The sequence below is a fragment of the Micropterus dolomieu genome, linkage group LG21 (genome assembly GCF_021292245.1).
Source record: "Micropterus dolomieu isolate WLL.071019.BEF.003 ecotype Adirondacks linkage group LG21, ASM2129224v1, whole genome shotgun sequence".
Classification (NCBI taxonomy): Eukaryota; Metazoa; Chordata; class Actinopteri; order Centrarchiformes; family Centrarchidae; genus Micropterus; species Micropterus dolomieu.
This window is the reverse complement of record NC_060170.1, coordinates 20,833,854-20,841,135: the sequence shown is the minus strand read 5'-3', so window position 1 is coordinate 20,841,135 and position 7,282 is coordinate 20,833,854. Positions and strand designations below refer to the sequence as shown.

Sequence of the window (7,282 nt, the reverse complement as noted above, 5' to 3'; positions counted from 1 at the left end):
CCCCCCCCTTTACTTTGACTTTCATCATTAATTGCTTCATGGCTGTTTTAATTGATTTTATTCACCTTTTGTTATTATGTATTAATTTGTTGCATTTTTTAAGCATTCTTCTCTCTGATGTTTTTTTAGTGTCATTTGGTTTCTGACTCCTAATTAGCACTTTGGCTAATTGATTATTTTCTTTTCTTCTACGCCCTAAAGCAATTGTTGGGTTTTCTCCTAATTATGAGCATTTTTAATCTTTTTGTATGAATACACAAGTGATCTAAACTTAAAAACTACAAACTGACTTTGAAAGTTTGACTCAATCAAATGTTCCTTTTTGCTGACAGCTCCCTAATTCTCATATTTAATTCAGTCAATCTCATGCTGCAAAGGCTCCAGAAGGCTTTGGCAGTAATCTAGTAGTGTTTTAATATAATAGTGTGTTACACTAATTTATAATTTCCTGGGAAAAACCACCACCATAACATAAGTAGCTTATAGACACTTTCAGAATCACTCCAAGAGTAAAGAAATGAACCCTTAAGCCGAAATATATGTAAAGTATGAACAGTGCAGTTTGAACTGCTAGCATACCACAGTAATGAACATCACTTGAAATGTGAATTTCTTTACATTAGTGAAAGTGCACAGCCCTTTTTATCTTATTAATGGTTACAGAGTGCACACTCTTAAGATAATGTGATTTAAAAACATCAGCCATCTGAAAAGCACAACAAAGTGTTTGTTATTTCGTTTTTTCAGATTAAATTTGCCTGACCAGTTTGGCTGTATAGGGTTTTGGGATAAACAAGCTTGTATTCTATTAAACAGTGATTCACTTCAAAAAATCTTCTCCCACACCAGCAAAAGTGTCTTTTTTTCACCCTGTACCCTTAATCAAACATTCCCTATACATCTGCCCTGACCTCAATCTCATCCAGCACTGCCTCTCTCTCTTCCTCTCTCTCTTTGTGTGTGTGTGTGTGTGTGTGTGTGTGTGTGTGTGTGTGGGGAGAGAGAGAGAGAGAGAGAGAGAGAGAGAGTGAGAGAGAGAGAGTGAGAGAGTCATCCCACATACTGACTTGACATGTGCACATACCGTGGACTATATGCACAAAATGCTACCTACAGTGCATGTTGGCATGTATGTTGTGCATGTACATGTAATTATTAATTAATGTGTGCATTTGTGAAGATACGCATTTATGTGTCTCCAAAATATAACTGAGATGCACAGCATTATAGTGTTTGTGTCCATTAAGATTGTACAGGTTTATCGAAGTCCAGTGCAGCCCAAACTATTATGGTTGTGTGACAGCGTGCACGTGTGCACTATTACAGACAGATGTGCAATCATGACTGCATCTGTCTTTCAGAGGGGAAAGGTGGGTGGAAGGCAACTGGTCATTCATGTTACAGACTTCAATTTATGTTCTCATGTGTGTCAGTAAGTGTCTTGGATACTGATGAGGTGTGTGTTCGCTAATGACTTACAGACAATGCATGTAACATCTTAAACTGTAAAAATATTTTCACCAAAAAACACTGCCAACATCTTGATTTATAGAGCTACTAATTTCCCACTATAACAGAGCTGTTGGCAGGAGAGTGGGAGGAAAAGAAATCTGTTTTGTGGCGGATGTGCTGGATGTTTTGACAGGTGTGGTGAATACCTGCAAAACTAATTTGACAGTTATACAGTTATGCAGTTTGAGAGCACAGTGGCTCCCAAACAGTCACGTAGTGGCCTCTGCCACTCCTGGTGTTAACAGTTTGTAGTAAAGACTTTCAGAAACCTGCCCAGCTCATCACGTAGGCTAGTTATCCTTTTAAGTATTTATTGCACACAGGAGCGAGGCAATCGGAAGTAAAGCCATTTTCTCTCAAATGCATTCCCATATCTCTGATCTCTTTTATTACTTGCTCTTACTGTGACTTGCAGCAGCACAGACGGAACTAACAGAGAGCTCCTGCCAAATTCAAACACAATCACTTTTTTCCTTCAAAGCCACTTTTTCTTTCCTAGTCCGCAAAGTAGTCTTGGTTCCTCAATTTAATGAGCCTCAAAACTTAAAACTGCTCTGCTCTGTTCTTTCTTTAAGTTCAGCAGGATCACGTAGAGACAGTGCAGTGGTTGGATTTGGTATTTATATATGGGTGAATATAGGGTCTAAAAAGGGAAGTTTGAATTTAAAAAAGACCCTGAACACACCTTTGTTTATAACATTTGGATTGTGTGTGCATGAGTGTGTGTGAGAGCTGCTTATGTTAAATCTGTTTAAAAACTAAAATTAGCGCATATGTGCAGGTTTTTTAAATGTAGGCAAACCCTCTAAAAATATGCTATTGACGCCTTTCACATTGTCAGTAGACGAGTTTGCCCTTTCTGTTTTTTCTGATGTGTGGTGTTGGACCTCACGAAAGTGTAGATGAATGTGGCAGCTATGTTTACAGTGTTTGTGTGCTCTGAAAGACGTGACAGTGTGTATACAAAGTCACAGCTGACAGACTGTTAGCCTAAAATGCTAATACGATGTAAACATATGGATGAGACGTTTATAGACATCCAGATACAAAAAGAGCTGGAGGGGCAAAAATTAGCATGTCAGTTCAGGTGTCATGTTGACACACTGCCATTCGGAGCTGGAGCCATAACCCTTGACTACTGCTGAGTCATTTGACCCGGGAGTGAATGTCAATTAATGGGCTTAAGAGGCCGGTGATGCCGCAGTGGTAAGTGCCTCTAGTGTGGGAGACCTGGGTTTGATTCTCACCGCCACATCCACCATTGTGTCCCTGAGCAAGACACTTAACCCCTAGTTGCTCCAGAGAGGTGCAACCTCTGACATACTGTATATAACAATTAAAAGTCGCTTTGGATAAAAGCATCAGCTGAATGATTAATTATTATTATTAATGCCAATTGTACCCTTCACACTGAAGACAAAAGATGGATGTTAGCACATCGTAGTGTTTTTTTTGTCCAGTTGAAAAGGGGTTTACGAATTGCATGAAGAAATATTAGGTGCCTAAATCTGCAGCAGTATGTGTGTGTGTGTGTACAGAGGGTTGGGTGTGTATGGAGGTGGGAGGCATGTAGGATGTAGGTTAATGGCTGTCTCTGTCCCTCTGAATAATTCATCCAATGGGAGGCTTTTATGTGTCTCTGAAGTCTCTCTCTGATTGGTTGATCAGGTTGCTGCATCTTAGAGTCCACCTGACAACTGTCCTGTTCTCTCTCTCTCTCACAGACAAACATACACACAAGCAATTGTTCTCTCTTTTTTAGTCTCTTGTGTGTCCGTCTCCGTTAGCGTGAGACCACCTCCACTGGGATGTTCTGAAACAACGCACAGCCTGAAGGGAAACACAAAAAACATAAACAATAACAAAAAAGGAAACAACTATAACAAAAGAAAACAACACAACTGTAAAGTAATAATAATAATAATAATAATAATAATAATAATAATAATAAAAATAATACATCCATCCATCGTCAACCCTGCATACAGTGTAGTGGGGATAATAATAATAATAATAATAATAATAATAATAATAATAATAATAATAATAATTAATAGTGTTAGTACAGTAAAAAAAAATTAGTATTTGTTATAAAAATGCAGGATGTAAAAAAAACACAAGGCTTTTTGCAATTAATGTGAAGGAAAGCAATGTCTGTTTATGCCAATCTTCAAATGAAACTATATGTATCCTTGTATTGTTTTTCTACCCTCCATATAGCTATCCATACTGTGAGTAAAGAATTTTCGAGATAAAAAGTCTAGCGTTAGAAGAGAGAGGTTTCATAAATTAACCTAATGTTATTCACAACAGAAAAGCACCAGACTTAAACAGATATTAAAATAAAGGCTCAACCATCTTGAGTAGGTCTCAAGAGGAATTTTATTCCATTGTCATGCTCACCAGTAGAAGCAGTAAAATTAACTATTTTTAAATGCAGAGCTGTGTTGGTGGTGGTGACGGAGTTGGAGACATGGTGGAACATCATTGCATCAAGAGCTGACACGTCTCAGATGAGTATACAGTTAAAGCTCAGTTAATTGAAGAACTTCTGATAGGGATTGCAATTTGGTGCACCTTCATTGCTTTTCAAAAAATGTATTGAAAAAACTACTCTCAGTAAGCCCAGGAGAGCACACGGTGGGAAACTCATCAACAGACTGAACCACGCCCCATCAACCATTAACCTAATTAATCAAGAAGAGGCAGAAATATGAGAAATTACAAATGATTGTTGCCTACTGAAAATCTTTCTGTGTGAGAGTGTGTGTGTGTGTGTGTGTGTGTGTGTGTGTGTGTGTGTGTGTTTTCAGCCCTAATGAAGACAGACGTAAACTCCTGTCTCCTTTTGGGGCTGCTATTTTGAAAAGCCAGGCTCCTCCAGGGTACCCTAGTAAGTTTCTGTCTGGGGGCTTTTATTTTGAAATCCTGCATACTTCAAGGCACGACTCAAACTCCAGCTAGTGGCTCATAGGCAGAAATAATGAAACAATTTGTTTTAGCAATGAAAGGAATTGAAATAGCAGTTACGGATAAAAGTTCAAATGTTTGTGAATAACACCTGTGTTGTTGCCTTGATGCTTCGGTGAGATACAATATGTAGCAGGAGTTTCACAGAAATGTCAAGTGGTTGGTAAATGCCACAGATATCAGGGAAGCAGACTAATTAGCACATCTCAATCAGCTGTGTGTCCCAACCAGCAATTAATGGTTGCCATGGCGATGTTAGCTGCTGCCTCGAAGCTGTGGGAGAGAACGTAAACAAACACTGGTACAGTCGAACCAAGCGGGAAGCTTCCGGTCTGAGATGGGAAGGCGATGCGGAAGTCCGTTAAACCTGTATTCTATCAAACAGCCAGCAGACGACTCTTCTGGTTGCAAAAAGAAGTCTAGCTTCTCAGCTGAACAATTACCTCAGTAAACACTTTCCTAATGAATTTATGGTGTCATTCGCTAGTTTCATGTCTTCTTCAACACAAAATGATGTTCATTTAGTAAATTATGGTCACATTTAGAGGAAAATAGACCATAAAGAGTATTATTATAACAAGTTGTTACCATGGCAACCTGTCAATCAGGGTAGAGTGACTCCTACCCACGGCACTGTTTAAATTTAACCAGCGCCGTTGAAAAAGCTTATTAGGAGTTGGCTGTTCACTTTCTCTGGTGAGTACATTTAGTTTTAAGACTGTTGTTCGCTAGACAAAAGCCCTGTTAAAATCACAGTTAACATGAGTTACAGATGCACCTAGCTACACACAGCCGTTAGCTCCACCGTCTCGTCCAAATATGGTCACGTGCGGTGCTGCTAGTTGCAAAAAATTAACATGGAGGTGCCCTATTGGCCAAACTCGAGGCTTCTTCTTATATACAGTATGTAGTTCGAACATGCTGGACTCATTACGGGACTCGATAGCTGTGAAGATGGCTGAGAAACAGCCAAAGAGGGAAAAGTCTAAAGTTATAATACCACGACCTGTGTTAAAATCTGTGAGGAGTTTCAATGCTGGATAAATCGAGATTTGAAAGGAATGAAAACCGATGCTGAGGTTGCTCTGTCTCTGCTGGACAGGTGAGTAACGTTAGCTTTGCTGTTCCACATAAACAACAGGTTCAGTATTACTCTCTTATCTGTCTGTTGTCATGTTTGTGATGATCCCAGCAGGTTAGCTTTGTTAGCTTAGCTCAGTGTGTGTGTGGTAGAGGAGGAATAGATGGAGCGTGTGTGTGAATGGGTGCCCTGGTGAATAGAGAGAAACGGGTCAGCAATATGCCTTGTTCAGCAGTAAATGTACAGTAGAAGTTACAGTGGCCGGTGAATAAAGACTGCAGCTTCTCAGGACTAAAGAGGAGCTCCTGTGTGTTGCTGCCAACTGTAGAATAAAGAGTGAAGGAGGTTGTGGTGTATACAAGGTTAACCCCAAAGTTAGCTTTGACTTCGGTCCTGGAGAAAAACACTCTTTCCTGTGCTTCCCAACTCAGTCAGTAACTGTATTTTTGTCAAAACTAATTCAAATAACTGGCTAGTCTTTTTACTCTGTTGTGTTTTAGATGCTGCATTTGTGTGCTTACATGTCAGCCGTTTGATGATGTTTGTTCACTAATTGTAACTACTGAAGTTATTCTTGATAATCCTGCTGATAAATAAAATAGACTCCGTGTCTTAGACTCAATACATATTTAAATATTGACAGACTTCTTGTCACACCTTCTACAGTACTGTCAAAACATGCCCTTTTGTTGAGACTAACGTGCTCTCGGACAGCAGACACTGTGGATTCTGCTATATTTCAGCAGAGTAGGACTGGTTACCATGGCAATGCGCATCCATGAGTTTGGGGGGAGGAGTTTCCCAAAGAGCAGTGAAGGGAGGGGAATGTTTGTTTGGCAGTTGGACTCAAATATCAACTAACTCTCTGCTGAATCGCATAGTATCCCTTTAAAGTGGACCTATTAACACATCATCTCTTGGGCTACTGGCGCTCACTGAGACCTGGATCAAACCAGAAAACTCTGCTACCCCCGCTGCGCTGTCCACCAATTACTCTTTCACCCACACCCCCCGGCCATCTGGGAGGGGGGGTGGGACTGGGTTCTTAATTTCCAACAAATGGAAATTCACACAGCTGCTACCCCCGAATCAATATGCCTCCTTTGAATACCATGCTATCTTTGTGTCCGCTCCGGTAAAGGTCTCTGTGATTGTCATATACCGTCCACCAGGACAAATGGGTAACTTTGTGGAGGAGCTAGACACTCTGCTGTCTTCAATCCCAGAGCATGACTGTCCCCTACTTGTCCTCGGTGACATGAACATTCACTTAGACAATTCAAACTCAGCAGACTTCCTGTCTCTGATTCAGTCCTTTGATCTAACACGGGTTCTCAGCCCCCCGACCCACAAAGCTGGCAAGGTGCTTGACCTCGTTCTTGTCCGAAACTGTGCCGCAGAGTGCCTAACAGTCACACCTCTACATGTGTCTGACTACTATTTCATTCAGTTCACGGTATGCCTACAGGAAAAGCCCATTCTTCCAACACCATTGGTTTCACACCGCCGCAACCTCCGCAACCTGTCTCCCGCTCACTTTGCCTCAGTGGTAGCTTCCGCTCTACCCACCCTCAACACATTTTCCTCACTTGAGGTCAATGATGCCACACAATCTCTGTGCTCTACACTAAGCTCGTGCCTGGATAGCCTGTGTCCTCTATCCACCAAGCCTGCTCGCCCAAACCAGCCCCACCCGTGGCTAACTGATACCATCCGTGG

The 7,282-nt window shown here is 40.9% G+C and overlaps 1 protein-coding gene across 1 annotated transcript in view; it reads right to left on the bottom strand.

The window, feature by feature from the left end:
• The window catches only part of ntrk2a (neurotrophic tyrosine kinase, receptor, type 2a), a 112,470-nt gene that overhangs the window by 53,122 nt on the left and 52,066 nt on the right, over window positions 1–7,282 (bottom strand). The gene's annotated exons all lie outside the window — the stretch shown is intronic.